The sequence below is a fragment of the Falco punctatus genome (genome assembly GCF_963210335.1).
Source record: "Falco punctatus genome assembly, chromosome: 2".
NCBI classification, from domain to species: domain Eukaryota; kingdom Metazoa; phylum Chordata; class Aves; order Falconiformes; family Falconidae; genus Falco; species Falco punctatus.
In genome coordinates, this window is record NC_137581.1 from 36572446 (window position 1) to 36596911 (window position 24466).

General features: G+C 37.0%; 1 long non-coding RNA gene across 1 annotated transcript in view; it reads right to left on the bottom strand.

The window, feature by feature from the left end:
* Window positions 1-638: 638 nt before the first annotated feature.
* Window positions 639-24466, bottom strand: part of LOC308059126 — an 87304-nt gene continuing 63476 nt past the window's right edge. Inside the window, exon 3 of the long non-coding RNA XR_013926140.1 lies at window positions 639-23612. This is a non-coding gene — a long non-coding RNA (uncharacterized lncRNA). The remainder of the gene's footprint in view (window positions 23613-24466) is intronic.

Consider the following 24466-nt stretch of genomic DNA (forward strand, 5'->3'; position numbering starts at 1 on the left):
TCCAGTTGTAATTGGCTGGTCACAAGTGTGTTCCCCAGGGCTCAGTACTGAGGCCAGTCCTGTTCAATATCTTTATCAATGGTCTGGACCAGGGGATTAAGTGCACCCTCAGTAAGTTTGCAGATGACACCAAGCTGTGGGGGAGTGTTGATCTGTTTGAGGGCAGGAATGCTCTGCAGAGGGATCTGGGCAGGCTGGACTGATGGGCTGAGGCCCATTGTATGAGGTTCCCCAAGGAGAATTGCCAGGTCCTGCACTTGGGTCACAGCAACCCCAGGCAGCGCTACAGGCTTGGGGCAGAGTGGCTGGGAAGCTGCCTGGCAGAAAAGGACCTGGGAGTGTTGGTCAACAGCCGGCTGAACATGAGCCAGCAGTGTGCCCAGGTGGCTGAGGAGGCCAACAGCGTCCTGGCTTGTATCAGAAACAGCGTGGCCAGCAGGACAAGGGCAGTGATTGTACCCCTGGACTCGGCACTGCTGAGGCCTCACCTCGAATACTGTGTTCAGTTTTGGGGCCGTCGCTACAAGACAGATGTTGAGGTGCTGCAGCGTGTCCAGAGAAGGGCAATGAAGCTGGTGAGGGGTCTGGAGCACGAGTCTCATGAGGAGCAGCTGAGGGAGCTGGGGTTGTTTAGTCTCAGGAAGGACATTATTGTTCTTGACAACTACCTGAAAGGAGGTTGTAGGCAGGTGGGGGTCAGTCTCTTCTTCCAGATAACAAGTGACATGACAAGAGGAAATGGCTTCAAGTATCACCAGGGGAGGTTTAGATTGAACATCAGGAAAAAATTCTTCACCGAAAAGGTTGTCAAGGGCTGGAACAGGCTGCTCAGGGAGGTGGTGGCATCACCATCCCTGGTGGTGTTATAAAACATGTAGGTGTGGTGCTTAGGGACATGGTCTAGTGTTTGACTTAGCAGTGCTAGGTTAACAGCTGAACTTCATGATCTTCAAGGTCTTTTCCAACCTAAACGTTCTATGATTCTATTCTTTCCAGCACAAACACCCAGATCATAGCTGTGCACTGGCTACTTCGACTCAGCTGGTATGGGCTTTAAGCCAAATCTGACATTGTAGTGTTTGTTTTCATTTAAGAAGAGGAAAAAGTGAAAGATTCAGATTTCCACCAACGTATTCTTTCTTCTCCGAGTCACCATTCTTCCTACTTTAATTTAGCATAAAAGTCTACATAAAGGAAGTACTGGAAGTCTAGCAATGAAGTTGTAAAATGACAGAATCAGTTTGCATTTTAGAAATAAATCATGAAGTATATTGGCATTAGCAATTTTTATCACAGTTTTTGAGCAGCTGCTAATATCTAATAATGGTTTTTTACAGATTTTTCAATAATTAGTAATAATTAAAATTTAAGTTGTCTCAGCCTGAAGGAACTCAAAGGAAAATAAACAAAAAAAAAACCCAAACCAAACCAAACCAACCAACCAAAAAAAACTCTAAACCAAACAAAAAGAAACAAAAAACCCCAGAAGATGCTAAATAGGCAGCTGACATACAGGATGTTATAACCTCCTGAAGAAATAGTGTTTAGAGATAGAACAGCAGAAATCCTAACAGCTGTGAAAAGTGTTGCGACCTTTTGAGACATACCGATAGGAGACTATCTTTGTTATCAGATCTTTAGACCTAGACCTGCCGTAAACCTGTATTGTAATAACCTGTTTGTCATATGAGGATTAAAGACAGTGATTTCTGTTCTTGTGGTATTTAGCACTTACAATGCATGTGGCATTTAGGTATTCTAAAACTGAACTTCAGTGCAGCACAATGATGGACATCTCTTCTTAGGTGGCTTAAAATTTCTAAGAGACAACAGTTTAGTTTCAATGAAGTCTTTGTTCATCCTTCAGTTAAGAATTTTGGCATAATTCATAATCACTTTTACATATAAGCAAGAGTTTAAATAAGTCAAAGAAAAATATGATCTGTTAATAGCAACAAAATTAATTTACCATCTCTCTTCGTGAAAGTGAAGAAAAACTGCAAATTGCTTTCTGGTCTATTCAACAATCTCATTATAATCAACCATACTACTCACTTCTGGCAGGCAGCAAGAAAGTCTAATGAAATATTATACCACACACAGACAGAACTTTCATAGAAACACAACAGAGAGGAGTGGAAGGACATCATTGATAGTTGTCAGGACTACTGATTCTTCTATAAGACTGGAGAACAAAGAAGAGGTGAGAAGCATTTTTGCTCACAGATACTTATTTAACAATTCTAGCAAAGAGCAATTCTTATTCACGTCATCTGCTTCTGCTGTGAGAGTGGCTTTGAGAATGCAGCCATGAGGAGGCATGTTTTGATCAAGTCCGCTGCTTTCCCTTTCAAAGCGAATGAGATAATGTGGCTGTGAAACAGCACCTTTTAATCAGATCAGTGGGATTCCATTGAAATGAAGTACAATGCAGCTGCAAGTTAGTATTTCCCTAAAACAGGTGTAGACTTCTCCCTTTGAAACCATGAACACAGCTCTCATCGCTATATCCCAAACTAGGCTTCAGCAGAACTGTGCTCAGCATTGCCTTTTACTTTTTGCCCTTTTGTCACATTTTCTTTCTGTGCAGAGGAGATTTATATATGTGCCAAAAATACCTTTAACTAGCATAAGTCAAATGAGGTTTGGGTATTTTTTGCAAAAGGGGAAAGCAGGTTGAAAGTTAAATCAATTCCTTGCCTTGTTTGCCCTTATAGCTAGTTTCACTTTTATAACTGAACTTAAAAGAAAATATGGTAGAGGATTGTGTTATCGAGTAGAAAATGATCAGAAGTAGATATTTTGGGGAAAAAATGGACTGGTGGACTGATGTTAACTCCTACACAGGCCTATACTCTTTGTTGCTAGTTAGAAAATTCTGTACTGTTAGCTATGTTCCTTCCCTCCTTTTCATGTACACTGCATAACAGATTAATTAGCTGTAGCTGATGCAGCTGTGGACAGTATAATGATCGCAGAGTGTAACACACAGCTCCTGGAAATCTGCCTAGGAATAAGAAAGTCATAGTTATTGAGAGAAAACAGAAAAATCCAGAGTAGTCTGCCAGGCTGAACACAACAAGGTGAAAAAGGAAGGATGGTCACATTATCTGTCTTGGACTCTTTTAGAGATGATTTTTGAGATTTCCTCTTAGGGAAAGGAAAGAGGATGGACCTTTCAGATGTTATGGGGCTAAACTCAGGTGATGTGAATACCTCTTCTGCTGATTTGTCTTGTACAAGGAAGTTTCACATGGTACATCTCTCTGTGTATGCAGAGGATGAGGTACTGCAGAGCTGGTGATTTCTGCAGTCCTTCAGGTATGAAACACAAGACTAGCATCAGCAACAATGTCTGAGGCTTGGGACTGCAGAATCAAAGGAGCAGGAACTAGTGTGTACCATTCCCATTGTCGTATGAAGGGCAGATCAATAATTTCTCATCTCTGTAGAATGACAAACACCTTGCAACAGACTTGCCCGAGTTTCACACCTCCAGCAGCAGAAAATGGTTCTTTACTTAAGAAATTTAACAGCGTGAGATTTTTATCTTGAGAGCTATAAACTCCAGTTGTGCCTCCACTTAAATTTATGGCCAAAAGTTTAGAGACTAATAGAATGGAAAACATGAGTGTCTCAAACTTAAATTAGAGAGCTGGCCTTCATAGCTTGGAGTTCAGAAAAATCTCTATTCACCAAGCACAGCAATGACATATAACATACCCTTGCACTGGGTACTCATCATCTCATTAAGTAGAAACCTAAAATGAGCAAGCTATTGCAAAAAAAGAAGTAAGTCAATGGTGTGCAGTCATTGTAATATGTTTTTTTCAGTGAGATTATTAAAGAATAGGAAAGTAGAACAAACTCATGGAAAGCATAACATAGTTGGATTGTCATTTCCTCCTTCCTTTATCACTCCCAGGTGAAGGAATACTGGAGGTGGACATTGGTGAGATCTTCTTGAGAAACAGGTGGATTATATAATCTCTGGAGCCAGAAAAGCTGATACATTCACTACTGCCCCAAAAACCTGTTTTCAGTTCAATGGAAGGGTCTGTTAAACATATTTTATTAGAAGGAGTGAGGAGGGATGGGAGTCAGAGTGGATTAAAAATGAAATAAATAGTCTTTAGTGAAAATGCAGAGCTTGGGACTTTCTTCTGGGAGTGTAAGAGCCTAGAAACTTGTATTACATAGTGGTTGCTTTGGCTCACACATGGGATCTTAGCCTCATCCAGATATTCCATAGAGGGGGGATACTTAACTTGAGATACCAGCTCAATATACCCACAAGAGACCCACAGGCAGTAGCTGTCAGTTTTAAAAACTCTGTTTGCCTTGAAGCAGGTTATGAAGCTTGTATTGGAATTTTGTACATTAAATTAACATTATTCCTCAGGGATTTTTAATTTAAGGTCTTACATCCTTTATATTTTTTTTTTTTATTAGCCTCCTGATTTACTTCGCCTTCACTGCGCTTCTGAGTCTTTATTGCTATGACTGTTATTTGAAGCTTCTCTCTCATTGTAAATGATTTTATGGCGTAAGAGTAAGAAATAAATAGAAACTCAAAATGAAAAATATTTAGCAGAAGATATATAAAAGATACAGATGGGAAGAAAATAGGTAAAATTAAATGTAAAAATATGTTTGAGGCTCCAAATCAGCCTTATTTTCGAAAAGCCAAAATAAGTTTGGTTGAAGAAAGGAACTACTCATAAAACAAAAGGGGAAAGATTAACTGATTGAGCTTCATACAAAAGTTTCAGCTAGTAACTTTAGTCTGTTACTGTTAATGCAAGGAAACAGGCAACTCTGGAGGGCAATACATCTAGTGTATTTTAAATGCATGTCTCTAGAGGAAATGAATTGTCATCTTTGTGTGCATATTTTTGTTAATCAATTGTAAAGGAAGTCTAGGGGCTAGCTCAGATTTAGGTGTCTAATTTTTAAGTGCCTACATTAGGATAAATAAATCATGTTCAAGCCATTCAAATACATGTTAATGACAAAATTAAGTGGAAAATTTAGTATAAGACACTCTCAGAATATGCTTTAGAGAATCATAGAGTATACAGGGCAGATGATATCCAGAGTAAGACACATTGACTCTGAGAATCTCATTCAAAATCCACTGAGATCAGTGAGAAGGTCTGAAGTAGCACTGGCTTCAGGCAAATAAGTAAAACTCTTACCTGTTTCAAAAGACATTTAGAAACATCCTTTCAGCTCCTAGTAGAAATTAGTGCTGAGTCCTACTAGACTTAGTCCTTGTCTAAGGCGTTTCTACCCTTTTCTTTCCTCCTCCTCCCTATTCACAGGTGGATTGTCTTATATTCATTCTTTCAGTCCTCTGCTTTATACATTTTGGCTGTTCCTACTCAGCCCTCAACCACATCATATCCTGGTTTCTTTCCCCTTCCTTTCTTCTTCATTTGTAATTTAAAAATACTATTTTGCTTCTGTTCCTTATATTTTGTTTGTTTGTTTGTTTCATTTACTAATTTCCAAATCAGTTTAGGGGAAGCCAGATAATTTTAGCTTGGATTTACTCCAACGGTTCCATCATCTCTTAATCACATAATTCTACTAAGGCGTTTATCTCACTTTTTTATCATCTATGCAGTAAACAGCCTTCACGTAGATGCACACACCGTGCAGTCACAGATGGTTTTTAAATTCCATCACTTATGCAGTCACTAGGTTTTTCACTTTAAATATGAAAACAACAGAAATTTGAAGCATGTCATTAAAAGCAAGCTACTTTCAATACTTATTTTAGTACTCCAAAGCTAACTCCATTGCATCCAAAGACCCTTTTTAGTTCAGTTTGAGGACAGATTATCCCCATACACAAGCAGAGGTGCAGACACGCACAGGCATGAACATTTTCCTCCCTCCAGAAAAAAAAAACTTCAGTGTAAAGGGACCAATTGGGCAAAAAACATCACAGAATGTAATTTACTTCTAGGTGAGAGTCCAAAAGATGGGCAAACATAAGTCTATTAGCTGCACTGCAACAAATCATCTGCTCACTGCAGTACAGCAAGGGAGCTTTTCAGATACCTACTACTGCTTTATATATTTCTACAGGAATTCCAGGAAACACAAGGCAGGCAATTTCCAATAAAATTCCACTATCTATCCCCTCTCCCTCCACTTTTTCTGCATAATTTCTTTCCTTAAAAGAAAAAAGGTGCTAACAGCCAACAAACAGAGATTTCCTCTTATATTTTCAAAAGTCTGAATTAATTTTGTGATAATGGTGTGAACAGTAAAGATCATTCCTACAGACATGCTCTAGCATATCTGATCTTTTCATATCTAATGGATTGATCCCAGTACTCTAATACATGGGAAGCAAGGGGCAGATCCCCCAGTATGCCACAGTTTCACATAGTGATAACATAAGGTGGGCAAGATATATCCATCCATAGAAGTGTAATTTGAATTACTGGCTAATAGATAGCTTTTAATAATTTATATAAGAAATGTAGATTTTGAAAAGCAAATTTAGTGCTTAATAAAGTTACAATTTACTACCCTGTGAAGTCCTCTCTTCATTCGCATAAAACCACAGCACTCGAAAATCAGATGAAATTAAGCATTGAACATAACAGTTCAATATTTGAGCATAGCTATCTTAGATTACTTGGCTGAGATTTTGAAAATATATATCAAATAGCAATAGTTGTAACATTTCTTTTCATGAATCAACAGCCATGTATCACCATGCTTGTTTCACATAGACAAAGCAATTCTTTCCTCTCCAAGGTCTGGTTTGAAACAGTCACTGAGAAAAGAAGGATCCCACAGCCCATTGTGATACTGCTGAACCCACAGACATTCAGTCAAGAAATTCTGCATTGAATTATCTAGCCAAGAACAGCTACTCACTAAGACACAACAACAAAGTCATCCAGCCTGGGTAATAATCTTCAAAACAGACAGCACCTTTTTCTTGATTACTCTTACTCTGTTTTGATGGTCTTGAGACTGTTTCATCTCTTCTGTCATGACTGAGGAATGATTACAAGGTTCCCGTGAAGTTATTAAATGCAGTACATACTGTAGGTTTAATTTACCCAATGAAACATTACTACTCTTATTTTTTTAAATATAATTACAGTTTTATTCAGATAAACAACTTCACTAATCTCCTGGTATGGGATCTGTAATTAGTTTAGTATCTCATCCCTATTAAACTAGGGAAACATATAGAAGCCTCCCTGTGCAAGGATGAATAGATGAGTGTAAATAAAAACATTCTCCTCATTTATCTTCATGCGAACCTCCCAAGATACCAGAGTTCCCAGATACTCAGTTTGCAGTTCCAAACTTACCACTAACGTCTGAAACATGGACATATTTGTATTAAATGCTTTACAAAGGCTTGCATGTTTTATCTTTGAAGATATGGTTAATACATCTTTGGACCCCAAGTTCCAAAGCAGGAAGATTTATTAATTTATTTATTTAGTAGCTCAATAAAACATTCAAAGGGCAAGTCTATGCTTATCACAGGTGGACAGTTTGTAGAGATTGACAAGATCCTAAGGCTTTCAATTCTCCAATTTACTTTGTGCTAGCCACAGGTGTATAAGAACTGCAATTTGTGTAAGCCCCAAGAGAACTAATTATGTGTTAAGAAGAATGCACATTTTACTATGTAGCGTACAACACAGAAAAATTACCACGCATCAGGCTTTTGAGAGACAAGAACTTTAGATAGCTAATAGGTATAGCTGTGCATGGGTTTATTCTGAAGTCCCTTGAAGGCTTATCAAAACTAATGCTATTTTTTTAGCATTTAAATGTATCTTCTTCATAGTTCAGAGTTTTGTGTCTGCTCTGAATCCAACATACATGTGAAGGTCTTTTAAAAAATCTCAAGCTTCAACAGTTATTTTTGTTCATTTTACTATCAATGTTAGGCAAAGGTTAATTTTACAAGAAGTCAACAGATCTTTACTCCAAAGCCAATGTCTGATGACACTAAGAGAGTCTAACTTTTTATTTGGAATAGCTTTATGTACAAAATTAGTAGAAAATGTCACATTGCAGTAACAAATGAGATGAAAACTTGAGTTAACATTGTCCATACTTGTGTTGGGTTGACCTTGGCTAGATGCCAGGTGCTCACCATGCCACTCTATCACTTCCCTCCTCAGCAGGACAAGGTGGGGAGAAAATAAGATGGAAAAAAATCCTTGTGGGTCAAAATAAAGGCAGTCTAATAAAGCAAAAGCAAAGGCTGTGTGTGGAAGCAAAAGAAAACAAAAGACTTATTCTCTACTTCCCATCAGCAGGCAATGTCAAGCCACTTGCCAGGAAGCAAGGCTTCAGTACACATAGTGGTTGCTCCAGAAGACAAATATTTTAATAATGAATGCCCCTCTTCCTCCCCCTCTCCCTTAGCTTTTCTTGCTGAGCAGACATCATATAGTATGGAATATCCCTTTGGTCAGTTTGGGTCAGCTGTCCTGGCTGTGTCCTCTCCCCAGATCTTCTCACCCCCAGCCTGCTGGTGAGGGCGGAATGTTGGACAGACAGCCCTGATGCTGTGTGAGCACTGCTCAGCAGTAGCCAAAACACAGGTGTGTTAACCAACACCTTTCTAACTGTCACAAAGCACAGCACTGTAGGGGTTGCTATGGGGAAAATTAACTCCATCTCAGCCAGATCCAATACAATACAGATCATCACTGCTAAACATAATTTAAATGTATGACAACTGGGGCCTCAGGAACCACTACTGCACACCACTAAATTTGCTAGTCAGTCTTATTCAATTGTCTTTTGCTTGTGTTTTGTACTGATGTGTGTGTAAAGGTATATTTTTTACTTGCGTGCCAGATCTGAATTAGAGATCTTAGATTTGGCTGCCTTCACCAAAAGTCTGTGAATGATGTGGAGCCGGTACACAGAAGCACAGGTTGGAAGCAAAAATGTATAATATAATTTACAGTAGTGGAGCTACATGAAGGAAAAAAAACACATCAATTTAAAAATGGCCTGCTTGTCAGAAAATGTGGAAACTGATTCAGAACAGGAGTGCTTTTCCCTTATCTTAGCTACTCTCCACAAGAACACTTGACTGCAGCATGGTCAGGCAGTTCATCTTTGACGGTAAAATATCCTTGAGTCAGAGGTTAAGAGCTATGAGAGCAGATACAAACTTGGATATGCTATACAACAGGAAAACAGTCTATGGTTTTAGAAATGCACATTAGGAAAGAGCATGAAAGAAGAGATCTGAATCTAGTTCTCAGTGTTGCAGAAATGCTAAAAGGTTTTCATGTCATTCAAACATGTTCTTGGAATTCATGTCAATGTATTCTTGTTCCCTGTCTGAAAGGCTATAGTGGCTTTCTCATTCTAGTATATAAAAGTCTCTATATATAAAAGTCTAGTATATAGAAACCGCAAGTCCATCATCTGAGCCTAAGGCCTTCTATGGAATACCATCCTCAGAGGACCTAGACAGATAATTTCTTTTTCCCATAAAACCAAGGTTTAGCTGCCAGTGTGTTTTCTTTGTTGGTATATTTTTAGAGAAGACATGCCCTAGGTTTGCTTATTAGCTGATCTAGCTCAGATTTTTTTGCTAGGAAGTTTTGGGTGTACTGAGGAACTTTGTATACTACCATGGAGCCTATATAAATAGGCTTACTTGTGGCTGCCGTTGAATGAAAATTGCTCATTCTGATGCTTGTTGCAGAATCAGGAGCTGAAACCCTGCAAGTTCACTTTGGAATGTATTCCGATTATGAGATTGACATTAAGACCAGCAGTATCTGGCTGTACAGAAAAACTGATGACGTTGCAGTTGGTGATTTCTGGCACTGACTTCAAATACAAGGTCTTTAATACAGAGTTAACTCTACCATGTAAAAACATCCATTTAGAAACCTGGGGAAATGAAATATTCCCTTTCACATGCCTTTACCATCTATCCTTCTCCTGAACATACTGAGTTCATGTGCTAAACAGAAAACTTTCCTATGAGTGAAAGAAAGCAGGTCTTGCGTGCAAGTCATATGACAACGATCTCCCTGGCTGTTTTGTTGGGCTGTAGTTTTTTATGTCATTTTCTGCATCTGTCAGAATGGGTGTATAAAGAACAAATGTACCTGTGGATCATCACAGACCTGTTCTCTTTCTTCCAGAACATCCCACTCACAATTTGTCATCAGTTTGTGACTCTGTGAAGTCTTAAGTGTTTGGAAATGGCCTAAGTTCCCAGACCTCTGCAGGAACTTCCTGCTCAGTCTACAGAAATACGGACCATGACTTTTGTGCTACACCATCTGGAAGGCATGCCTCTCCCTCTAACACTAGTCCTAGTAGGCTGTTGCCTCTTGACAAATGGTAGTTTCAGATGTCCAAGGTTTGAATTCAGCTACAACTGTACCTAGGGCTACAGTAGCTTTAAGGGCACTTCCAACAATTTTCTGTAGTTCAATTTACTCTGCTTTAAAGAAGCAAAACGTATGACCACTGCCCCTGCAAGGTAGGAAATAATTCCTTTTTTTTCCTTCTGCTACAAATTCAGCCATGCAGCCATTAAAGAGCTGTCATCACCAACAAATTTTTAAGCCCCTGCATGAGTCCACTGTTTTTCTTCTGAGAGCAGGGATAACAACATTTTATTACTTTCTTCTTTTCAATATATGTGCAGTTATTAAAGAAGTGCCTTCACCTGGGTATGTAAACATGTCTAATGAGGCTGATCTTTGGCATGCCTAGTCCCTAGTTCATCAGCAAATCTGGGAATACCCTCCCCCGTGATTCTGCAATCTCTACTCTCACTTTATTCCGCGTACACAATACATATTCAAATCAGATCCTTGCTGTGTCAGTGCAATAAGCAAACGCCTTCAGAGAGAACCTAAAACATCTTCTGAATCTTTTGAGGATTAGAAAGACTATTAAAATGACATTTTATTCATATTTAACCCCCATAAGTGATTTTGACTTTTCATGGTGGATTTGCTTAAGTGAGCCTGAGTCACATCTCAAGCTGTACATTGTTCTGCAGTTTCACAGTGCGAGGGTTGATGCAAACGTTTTTTTCATCTTCAGTGCACACAGATCTTCATCTATAGTTTTTTACTTTTGAGTCCCAGGTTAAAACCAGAACAAATGTTTAAAACAAATATACACAGATCTGAGTCAGCCATGATTCCTGGTACCAGGCTGCCTATCTTGACGCAAGAAAGAGCTAAAAAACACCTATAGCTGAGTTGCTGATTATGTAGGCTGAACTTAAGGTTTGGGCACCATGATACTGTTCAAAACACAGAAACTAGTATATTATAAGTTTCATGGCAAAACAGAAAACTCCAGTTTATCAAAGGTAAAACTGAGTTCACAATTCCTATAAAATAATTCTGTTAGAAGAGGTTTGTTTCTGTTTTCTGTTTATGAGTTAATTAAGAGCTATAACTGTTTTTCTCCATGTACCTTTAGGTAGTGATGTGACATACAGTTTCTAAGAATAATCACTTGTGAGCCATTTATTGAGTACTTGAAATTCAACAAAGGAATTGTGTTGAATTGAAGTTATGTTGACACTACGGTTTTTGCTTGATTGGAAATATGAATTATGTTAGTGAACTCACTTTACATGACTGTTCTCTTCTATTAGTTTAGTACTATCTATTTCCACAAAAATCCTGCCAGAAAATGTCATACTTTACAGATAGTGAAGGCATGTTACAAAATGAAAACACAGACACTACTGAAGCCAATCTGATTCTTAAAGCGGGTATGTGTAAATGTCTCAAGGTTTTGTTTTTATTTTTTCAGCTGCAATTTCACCCATACCTCATACAACTCCACTCACAGACGCAGGATACTGAAAGCATCTGAAAATGAAAAGAGAAAAAGGGGCAACCAACAGCAGAAACATTTTTTCCTAACATCTTGCATATCAATGTTTTATTCCATCATTGTAAAATTAGGATTCACATCCTGTGGCTAATTTGATATTTTAAAATGTTTCTTCAGATTTCAGTTATGCCTTCCCACGTCAAGAAAGCAGATGCTCAGCAAATAGACTCTTCTGAATGAAGACTGGTATTAATTCCCTCTCTGCATTCTTTCTGGGATCAAAAGATGGACTTCAGCCACTCTCTTCACTTCCAGACTTCTAAATTTGGAAGGAGATTACACTTTTTACTGTAATATGAAGTTGATGACATTCATACTGTAATCCATTAGAGGCAGAGCTGAACCATCAAATTCATTTCGATTGTAATCCCAAGCACTTCAAATCCAGTTCTCCATAAGGGAAATTTAAATACATTAAATCAGTCAAGATCTGCAGCTCTTCATGTGTTGTTAAGAGATCTAAATAAAATAAAATAAAATAAAATTTGAGAGAACATATGATATTTTTACCAGGTAAGAAATAATTTGAATAGTTGGTTGAAATGCATTACAACTATTTTGTAAGTTTTTGCAGTTCTTCACTTTACACAACATACAATAAGCATTCAGCTTCTTCTTTATTGCTTGCTCCTACTGATTTTGGTTTTTTTCTGCAAACACGCAGGCTTTTAATTAATATTGTACATTAGTATCCCTAATTACACTGTTCTGATCAGCAGGTAATTATTCTGTGTATAAATGCAAATATGGTTTTCTGACATTTAACTTTCTGCACTAGTGAAGTTAAAGCAGCTATTTATTTACAATAGCATGGCACACATTATGCCAAGAAATCTAAATCACAGTAAAGTTCAAATGTTAACAATGGATTAGAAATATTCATTAAAAGTGCAGGAATGGAGGGCAATTCAAGGTGGTACTGTATATTCCTTCAACAGGAAATGCAGGAAATATTGCTTAATGATTGTGAGACAATCATTTAGACATAATTTAAATGTCTAAACTTAAGATCTCCCAAGGCATAAGAACCTGAACAGTTAATAGGGTGATTATTATTAAAAGCTTGCTATTATGAATGCTGGAGGTTCATTTAGAACATGTGAAGGTCATTGAAATTCAGAACTACATATACTTGTTAAAATAGTTTTTTGACACTACACCGTATTTAAAAGTATTTTTACCCTACTCCCAAATGTCTACTAGTACTAGATTTATGATGTGGAAGTTCCAGGATTCTCAAAGCCATCTATAGAAAAAACAAAGACTTTAAGCTTAAATCACCTGTAAGTCAACAGCAATTTTGTGTTCAGGTTTTTAAGGATAAGGTTTTTAAAGATATTTTAAGAGTTTTTAAGGAGATTTTTTTTTAATTTCTACTTTTTGTGTCAGTCTTATTTATTTACATCTAGCTGTTGCTTTTCCGTTTACTAACTTATAATTCTGTTGAAATCAAGGGTCATAAGTGTGACAGAATACTTCCTCTCCACTCCATTCTTATGCGGAAAACAAACAAAATCTCTGAACAAAAACCAATGCAAACAAAAACCTTCCTGGTGATTTCAAATGTATGAAAACAGATCACTTTTCTAGCCTGTCTGGAGTGGATGTTCAAGATGAAGCATAGAGGTGCAAAGTGGGTGAGTCACTGCACCCTGTGGGATATTGTTATGTTAATTTTCTGCCTTTATACACCAGGAATTTGACTGAGAAGTTAGCTCCAGTGACACCAGCTGCTCCAAAAAGAAGAAAAGTACATCTAATTCCTCCTTTCCACTCTCATCTTTACAATGAGATGAAGAAGAGAGCGTGTATTAGAATTTAGTTCAAAAGTAGTAGCTACAACCCTCATGTCCCCAAGTTCAACAAAGGCTCCCAGTACTCTTACTTCAATAGAAATTTGCTCAAATAACATAGTTAACTCACATTTAAAACTGGACAATAGTCTTTAATATGTAAGTCCCTAAGGAGGTTCCGCTTTTGCAGTCTCCCAGCCTCCACGGCACCATGAAAAGTTTTGGTGCCTTAAGAAAGATCATTATTTCCTTTTTTTATATGGTTCTTCAGAGCTAACTGTGACTGTTGGTTTTTCACAAAGCATTGAGATGAGTAGTAGGGAGAAACAGCAATTGTGTCTATACTGATGAATTAAAGGAATCCACAGAACTTTCCCCAGCTCTGGAATTCAATTATCTCTTCCATTGAAATTCAGAACGTAGTCCCTTGAACAATATAGCCTGGGATATCTATGCTAGGTCTGTATTTGGAAATCAGCAGAGACCGGAGGTTATTCTCAATTAGCAGTTTGGCCATAGTCACCCAGTTTTAGAAAGCAAGAGCTTAGCAGTTCAGACCCAAGCATTTCCAAGGCAGTTACCCATGTTTCCAGAGAGCAGCTGAACACAGCTTTAATTAGCTAGCAGAGATATAGCTCCTCTTGGGCTGTGACACTTTGGTTCAGATAAAATTCTCTGAAAAGAGTGAGTGCATCTTCCCAAGGAGCAGCGTGTCACACTTAGTTTGGAAAAGATTATGGAGTACATGGAGAATGCAAAGTAGACTGTGACAGCCAAACATGGCCCATCAAGTATGAGTATGGTTCCTAAGAAGAGCAGAGAAAAAGCATTCAGCTAAGTCTTGAAAATGGAAAAATGGGGTTTCTTAGGATGTTGTCTTTAAGGAAAAGGTGGAAGAAGAACAGTGTTACAACTGTCTTCATCTTGGGGGTTCTACCTCTTACGAATTGGTAGTAATTCTTTCCATAGACATAATTTATTTGTTTGTGTCTTTTTAATCTCTCAGAATGTAAGGCAGTCTAACTAGTGATATTAATTACAACATTAGGTAACTCTCATTCTCATAACTGTCATTTCAGTGATATAACTTAAATTAAGAACTTTTATTACCATAATATTTCTCATTTAGCACAGACTGCTATACAAACATACAATCTAGGGAAGGCAGAAAGAAATCACGGCAAAGAATTCTTCTAAGATCTTTTCCCAAGGCTGATTTTTTTTCTTCCTCTCCTCCCCCCGGTACAAAAAAAACCCACCCAACAAACAACCCCTAAGCAAATTAGTTGAAATTGCTGAATACCTGCATGAGACTTTCCCAGCTTCAATATTTAACAGGAAAACAAAACCACTCTTTTTATAAACCTGCACATAAAAGTATCAAGAGATACCAATTATGCAACTGTTTTTGGAAGGCAAGAATCTAATACTTTTTGTCATGGTGAGGTGTCATTTTAGGGCCAGATTTTTCAATTGCAATATGTATTTTCAAGGTACTTGGAGTCCATCTGCCCTACTTATAGTGTTAAACAGCAGTATGAGGAACATTAGAGGGGCAATCAAATAATCCACCTTCTGAGCTAGCCACTGACCAAAAGAAAATATTGAAGGTGAGGACAAGGGTAGGATCTGAGATCCCACTTCTTTCTGGAAATTACTTTCATGGTCTAAGGCCCAGAAACGTGTTCAGAGGTTACCGTATGGTGACTGGAACAAAAGAATAACCTGCTTGTTTGCTAAGAGTGCCTGTTTAGGAAACAGCGCTTTCTTTAACTTCTATATCCTGCCTCAGTGATTTTTCAACTACTTTTATATTTAAAAAAATCATTTATAGAATGCCTTGACATTCTTGGTAGCTGAGGGCAAAACCCAGGACATTAAGTCAAGGTTTTAAGACTTTGCTTTCTCATGATCCTTGTCTTTTGGGGTTTTTGGGTGGGTTTTTTTTTTGTTTTTGTTTTTTACTTTTCCTATCTAGTGCAATGAAACGTTTTGCAGAGTGGCATCATCTTTTCACTTTTAGTTATTCTTTTTCCCAGCACTTTCTGTTGCCTACTATCCTATGTTCAGTCCTGAGGAAACTTCCCAGGTGGTTGGAGTATACAGTTTTGTAGCCATTCTGGTTGAAGAAAATATTAATCCATCACATGAGAGATGGGAACAACCACCATAATTATGTTTTCCTTACTTTTAAAGAATGGCCTCTGATAAATTTCTGTGAGAAGCCCGTATCTGTTGGAGCATGTAGGTATGCCTGAGAGTTCTTTCCACATTTGATCCCTCAACTGAACAATCATGTAGGGTGGAGTTGACTAAATACAGGCTTCTTATGCTACTTAAGATACACACTGCCATCATGTATGCCAAAAAATTCTAGTGAGCCATATCTGTCTCTAGCACATAGGATTCATTTGGTCGAAGGAAGATGTCTACATCTAAACTGACTTTCAAAAGCTCCCTTATATAGCCTTTTGGAAGACATGGGCATTTCTGAAGCCAAATTAATGACATTCTAAGGCAGACATCTAGATCAGCTTAAACACATCCTGAGAGCAGATTTGGGTTTTCTTTGTGGTTTTTTGGTTGTTTGTTTGTTGTTTTTTTTTTCCCTCCCCAGTTTATGTATAAAAAGCCATATATCACAGGCTTCCTTGTGCATACTTGCAGTGTGCATGCCTACAACTGTAAATGGGACAAACTCCAGTCCTGGCTTCTGGAGCTGGTTCTTCAGCAGGAGGATGCCAAGTGCCCAGGCTTGGCTGTGTGCAGGGGAAGAGCTCTAGCATTTTACAGAGTCAAGCCTAGAGGAACCTGCACAATTCAGGCAGCAACTGACCCAGACGGTTTCTGACAGTTCATGATTTCTGAGTTAGGGGACCTCAGATTACCTAACTCATGGTTTAGGTGAGTCTTTCACTGTACATGCCCTGTATATGCTCCCAGAAAATCACAGAATTTGATCACAGAATACATAAAGATGGTCTTTAAGTGCTAAGCAAGGAACAACTGATTTTATCTACCCCAAAACAACAATTTTTTTGTGGAGGGTATCTTGCATCTTTGATTAAAGGTGTATTGCTGTTCATTTGTTGTTAGTACCCTCCTCTTTAAAGAAGGCTTTAGGAGTCACCAAGCCAGCAGTCACTTGTAAATTTATTATTTGCAGATCATGGAACAAGCAGATGTTGACAACTTTGTCAGAGGCATCACAAGAAATAATGTAATTTTTTACATTAAAAAGGAAAAAAACTGGAATTATAAAAGTTCTAAGTGGTTTTACTGAAAGGCGTAGATATATAATTAGAGTGTTATTAAAATTCAGATATTCCAGTTTTTTATTTCACAGCTATTATGACCTAACTGTTTCTGGTTTACTTAGAGATACTTGAGTTCACAGACCATTGACCGAATGGCCTGCAACAGCCACTCAGAAATCATTATGCTTTTTATGTTAAACTAGTTTACACATAAAGACATTAAGACACATTTGGAAGTGGAATAGGGCCAATGAGGGCCAGCAAAGATGGCTGAGAACTATGGTAGAATTTACATGTAATAAAAACATGCAAAAGGTTGAATTACTTAGGAAAAGAGAAATATTGAAAGGGAACTGAATCAGGTTATCAATACAATATAAAACATACAAAAAAATAAAAGAAGAAAAAAAATAGTTACTGTTGCTTGGCCTGTGCTACAGTATATTGAAAAAAAACACACCATAAAATGAAATAAAAAGGAAGTAAATATCCAATGTTTTATAAACGATGCTTCTACACCAAATAGTCTCAGCAAACAGAGTTACTACTGCAGAAAATCATGAGAGAATATATATTTCCACTAGGTCTTAAAAAAAAAAAAAAAGGATAATTTTATACCCACTAATAACATTTGTAACTATGGTAGCTAAGATAACAATAAGGCTAATCAGATCTTTCGTTGTAGGTTATACTCTGATACCACACTGCAGTCAGGAAGGAATTATTTGTATCCTCTGTAAACTATAATTTAATGCAGCTGGTTACATGTCCTGTGGAGGAGGTTTCTGCTAAAACATTAGGTAAAGGCAGTACTAGAATCACCCCTTTGCACAATGACTGTGATGTAGAATAACCAGTCTCAGCAGTCACACCTAAGTTTAGTTATGGGTGAGACTGTTAAACACATTAGTGAGAAAACAGCATAGATTATTTTTCCTTGAAAAATGCACTATTTTACTTATAAAATTGTTAAAAGATAAATTGTTTTAATTTTGCTTTGCTTGACTTTTATGTCTTAAATTTAGACTTTTACATAAAATTTGTAGAAAAATAGTAAAATGCAAAGTAGCTAAAGAGAAGCTGTATAAAACAAAAAAAGATTTCAGGCCCATGCACATTTTTTACCTTACACCCATTGTAAAACCATGGTTTCCTAGTATTTCTTATAAATATTCACCATATTGGTGAAAAAATGCCATATTGGTAACATTCAAAAATTTAGAAACTGAGCTGATACTGAAAGGTGGGATTTCTACACACCTTTTCTTTGATTAAATTATGTTGTAAGCCAAATTCTAGAAATCCAGTTAATTTATCCTTTTAATTGAGGTACTCTTTCAAATTGTCAAACTTACAACCGTTCTTGTTAATTAGTTTTGCTTTTTCTCTCACTGCTGAAAAATAAGTTATTTTAACCACCTTCAGGGTAGAAAAGAAAACCAGCAATACCTATTTTTTTCAATTTTGTAAAATTCAGTATCACAAGCTGTAGACATATAATCATTCAGAAAATGCTTAGCATCTTTCTCTGGTACATCAAGACTGGTCTTGACATGCCTTTGGTCTGCAGAATAACAAAAACTAGCACTTTTTTGGCAAAGTGCTCAAAAAAATGTGAGTGTTCCTCTTTTTAGGAATGGACATACTGAAGCACAGGGTAGTGAAATGACTTGCCAGGGTAACCAGACAGACTGACAGCAGCAATGTCCCTAAAGGTCAGACCACCCAAGTCCTGATCCTCTGGGATATGTACTTAAAGAGTCTTCTCTGCTCAGAAGACAGTCATCAGACAATTGATCCTATTGAACATGTAATTTCAGCCATGTGTTGTAGGTAAATATTTGTAAAGAAACATGTTATCTTTATTTCATTGCACTTCAGTAACAAGAAGGTTCCACAGGAATGGGTATAATTACCAAAGAAGAAAAGTTAAAATTAGGTCCCTAGAGGCAGTTTCATGGTCTATGAAGAAGGTGAAGATAGAACAGACTTTTTGGTACCTATATAAAAATCTTTGTTTACGAAGTCACTCAGTAGTTACTGTGCTTGAAAATATTCTGTCACTTAGGCAATATATGTGGAAAACATAGTGAGTCAAACTGGGACTTCTTCTCTGCAAGGAGAAACATGAGAAAAAGAATATATGTGCAAAACATATGCTTTTTCTGAATAGCTCCATAAATATGGATCTATTTGAAACCATGGGGATTCTAGGTGATGTCCAGAGGCACTAGAAAATCTCCAGCAGCTAGATGATCTCCAGAGGTCCCTTCCAACCCCAACCATTCTGACAAAGATTAGCCAAGGCCAACTTCAACTCAGCCTTACATGACATGTACTGAGCATCTTGGGATGAATATCTTTCCATGGAAGAAGCTGGCCCACCTCAGCAATAAGTTTTCTAGCTACAAAACATTTTCTATTTTCTCCTTGGGGGTGGATGGCACGGGGAGTTCTGTTTCTTCCATCCAAACACTCAAATTATTTGGTGATAGACAAATTACATGAAAATAGATGGACAGGAGTTAATGCAACTCCACTTACACTTTGTGTGACTACTGATCACAGTGGGATCACAGTCTGACCTAATGTGACATTATGATCACCTCTGCAACAAGCAAATATCACGTCTTTGTAGCCAGAGCAAGGAAAAGCAGAAACCATCAAATCTATACAAATCTAAATTCACTACTTACATAAGAATAGGATTGACATAAAAGGGAAAATGTCATCTGAAATTCTGAATGGATAAGGAGATACAGAGGTCTGAACAGAGATGCTTGATGCTGTTTCAGACACCCTGAAATATTTTGTCTTGCCTCCTGATGCCCCTCTGAAAGATGGGAGTCACAGTCAAGTCCTGTATCATACCTGCCACTCCTGTGTGAATGTTTTTTACACTGTATGGCATCTAAAAAGACACCAGACACCCATGTTAGGCACCTGAATTTCTTCTCAGATTTCTGTGCCGTGCCCTGGAGAATATGCAGTCAAAATATATGGAGCAAAAAAATCTATCTACATTTAATGTGGAGTTCAGTAAGTAAGGCTGCATCTAAATTGCTTGGTAAGTGTCTCTGTGGCAGGCTGGCAAGTCAGAGACCTGGTAGCAGCTCAGAGTGGCAGCTTTCCAGCCTGCACACCCGAGTTCCTTTTCCATAAAAGAAATTGTTCATTTTATTCAAAGAAATAGATTACTAAATTTAAGCTCTTGCCAGGGAAGGTTTGAGCAAAATGTCTTTTTACTTCATACTAAGAATGTGGCAACTAAAATAGACTTCATAATCCAGTCCAATTTTTAAGAAAACTGTAGGAAAAAGGTGAGGAATAGGACTTGCCTGTGTGTAACATGCATGAAATTGGTATTCATTATCCCAGACTGTCTGTTGCACAAAAAGACACTGATCTAATACATGTCAGGCATAATATAGAGAATAAAAGATTGCTTGTGCTTTGCTCTTCATGGCTGCTTTCTCTGTACTTTCAATCAGATTTTGTGGCAGCAACTTAAGCAGCAATAAAAGTATAACACAAACTTCTCTTCATTTCAAGCTGTTACAATAACAGATTAAAATTCCACACTTTGTCAGCAGTCAAATAAAGCACATAAACTTAGGGAGTGTGAAAACATTGCAAGGTATGTGAACATTAGGCTGAATAAAGTATAAAATATATAATCTAAATAAAGGTAATTCATCTGTTAACTGTAGCATACATTTTATGCAATCATTAATTTCAAGCTGTTTAGCTAAACCACAAACTTCAACATGCTTATCAGCACGCAATTTAAAAACAAATAAGAAATTAAAAAAAAATAAATGAAGGCTATTACATATTGCTAGCAAAAGTTAATTGATGGATTTAGTGTATGATGCTAAAGTGTATCAAGAAATAATAAATCAAATAATAATTAAACCAATTCATATTATAAGGTGCTGCATTTATTCTATATTTCTAATGCAGTTAATCTTGAATCCCAACAGAAAATTGTGCTTCTTTTGCATGTCTTCATTAATCACTAAGTCCAGATTTATGCTGAACAAAGCAATCAAAGAACATCAATCAGAAATCCAGCAGAGAGCAACCATCAATAAGATAGGTATATAAACAACTATTGAATTACTTAAATGTCAATTACATTAAAAGTTGCTTTCCTATATGTTGATCTTATACTGTTAAACTTTTTTTCATTTGTTCCATCTACAGACATAAAATATCACAGGAAAAGAATTAAACAAACAAAAGAAAGAAAGAAAAAGCATGTGCTTAAAAGTAAACTTCTAATTTATATTGAAATCCCCTGATGTTATAAATACAGGTAATGTTTAATTATCTCCTTGATTTACAATCAATTTTTATGTTATCCTAGCAAAATGGTAATAATTGTACCCTTTAAATCATACTGTCATTTTAAGCTTCTTTCTATGTGAAAGTCGTTATCTTGTGGGCTCCAAAAAAGTAATTCACTATCTGAAAAACTTTTTTCTTGGCATACTTGCATTCCTTCTTGCAGCACAGCTCCTGTTAGGATAAGATCTATGTTAAAGTAGTTAAATGAATGTTGTGATCTGAGTAATAGGGCGAGCTGGAGAATGACAATGCTGTTTTGCAAGAACTTGTAATATTTAACATGTTCACACTGCTACACTGGACTAAAACCTAGGTATTTGGTGTTGGGTGTTTTTTACAAAACAAAAATGTGCCAAAATGCATGATTTTTAAAGAAGAATGGATCAGTTCAGCTTCATCTCCTTCTGTTTCTCTCCCTTTCTTCAATGGGATGCTTCTATCTCTTTCTCATCATTTTGTCATAAATGACTGGGAGGCTTGGGAACTGAAGATCTCATTATATAACCTTTCCCACACTATTATTTCCCCACAAATGTTACAGCTTGAAAGAATGTGTAATAAAGAAATACACAGAGATGAAAATGTTCTGATTAACATTTACAGTCTCTGTCTTTTAAAACCAAAGAAACTGTGCAAACAGTAGAAAGTTTTTTAATGAAACTTTAAAATAAATTATAGCATTTCAAGTTCTAAAAAATGCCTTCTCAAAAGTACTTAAAGCAACCAAATTATCACATGGGTAAAAGAAGACAAAATCTTTGTTACTTCTCCGCTGAAGTATTGATTTGGTGATTTTTTTCAATTCTTTTAAAAGTTTACAGCACTAATACAATTTCAGATTTCTTTCAGGCCAATATTACACATCTTGTTCTTCTCTTTTCCCCTAGGGATTAAAAACTTGGGATGTACTGAGTAATGTGTTTACTTAAGTTCTTAAATATTATAGCAGGTAGGACTGATACAGAATGGAGGACGAGCTCTTCCAGTCCATTCCAACACCTTACGGTAAAACTGCACACAGTCTGTCTCTTGCTGTTGACCCAGAAGTTTTGGACTAGAGCAGTTTGTTTCTGACAATATAACATGCATATCCCTTCATTTGCTCTTGAACCAAAATCACCTATGGGTGATTCCTTCATTAAGAAGGAAATACTTCTGTGACATCAGTGTCCCAAGGTTCACCTGGAAAGGCAGCATTTTCAAATTAACTAACATTTATATGTAATACAAAGTTTGTTTGAATTACTTTTCTCTGCATTCATATCCAAATGTGGCAGAAAGATTCCTTTTTATCAAGATGCTTCCTGAGTTATTTATGCAGCAAGAGTTAATAAGCTATTTCTTGTCTTCTCCATACTGAAATTCTAAAGCATATATAATCATGGCTCAGCTTTTCCTTTGAAATTGCAGAAGCTTGTTTTTCTTTATGGTCTGTCTTGAGTCTGTATAACAGATTGTCCAGGCCATATAACAGTTTGTTTTCCAGTCTGTTTAGATGATGTAGTGTTATCTGCAGTTGTTTGTTTATTTGTATTTCATCTTTAGGAGAATCTGGTATGCACCAGACAGCTTTGTCCTGATAAAACCATCTTATTAGAGCTTGGCATTCCCGTCTGAGTTTCTCCTTGTACTTTCATATTCTTTGTTCCACAGAAAAGTAAAGTAAGCCTGGACCAGCCTTAACATTGCTTTATTGTTATGTATACAATGTTTCTTTTTATTTACAAGCTTGTTTATTTTGGAACCTTGCTACAGAGAGTATTTTTAGCAGGTTAGGTATTTCCTCCAATACTTCACATGCAATATATAAGGAGCTTTGGTTTAGGTTTAAAAACAAACATTGTTCAACTGTTAGCAATATTAATACTATTAATCAAGTTTATAAATATCTGTCTTACCAAAAATTTAAGGATAAAACAATAAACCATCTTTCTTTCAGGCTTATTTTAGATTCAGTTTTTCCATACTGTGTGTGCAATGACAGTATTTACATCAGGAAAACCAACAAAAACAACAAAAAAAGAGGCTTAAAAAAACCCTTTACTTAAAAAAGCCTGAAACATAGTTCAAATATTTGACAAAATAAAGTAATATCCTACTAGTTTGTAAATTACTCATCTAGACCTGGTGGAATTTTCCCTGAGGTACTTACGACTTCAACCTGGTGAAGCAATAGAAAATACTAGTGCAGGAAGTTGAGTTTGAAGATTTAATTATTAAGAGGACAAACACAAAGCTTACCTGTAAGGAGGAATAGCCAGAATATTATCGGGCTATCATCATACTTTCAAACTTAGAAAACTGCTGGGACAGGCTGTCTGTTGGTAAGGTTACAGAAGATAGCAAGAGGTTAAGTAACAGTCAACACAGATTTGTAAAGAATGAATGATGTCATTCCGAAGACACTTCGATCTGTAGTAAGGGAGAAAAAGATTAGTTGTCATATACCATAATGTAAGCAATGTATGTGACACTGCCACACATCATGTTGTCACTACAAAATGAGTGAAAATTCATCTAGATCAAAATATTGTGAGTTGCATATACAATTAGCTGAAGATCCATACTGAAAAAGTAGGTATCGTGGTGCAGTGTCAAAATAGAAATCTGTGTCAAGTAGTGTTCCACAGAAGTCTGTTCTGAAACTGGCCCTATTTAATACTTTCATTAATTATCTGGACAGTGGAATAGAGAGATGATACCAAACTCAGAGCAGATGCAAGCACACTGAAGCACAGGGTTAGAATTCAAAATGATTTACAAAGGGAGAAAATAGCATAAAGTAAACAGAGTGCAATTTACAAGACAAGAGAAAAATATCACTTTAAAGTAGATATAAATATCCACAAGTACAACAGTGAACTCAACAAGTTAGACAGCAGTGCTGCTGAAAAATACTGAAGTACTGTCTGGCTTAGTCACACCCAGTAAGCATCTAGCGTGGCTTGATACAGCCTATGGAATTGTGCCTGCCCTCCAGTGGCTCCTCTGGAAGAGCATGTCACCATTGGCCTAGGGTCATACCTTGGGGTCACGTCTGCAGATCTCAGGTATGCTGGGGCATCTCAAATGTCCCTTGGCGTCTGTGTGTGTGGGTAACTGAACTAAGTCTTAAACAAGTGCAGTGCAGCCAATGGAGCCCAGAGGGCTCTTTAGCTCACCTGAGAG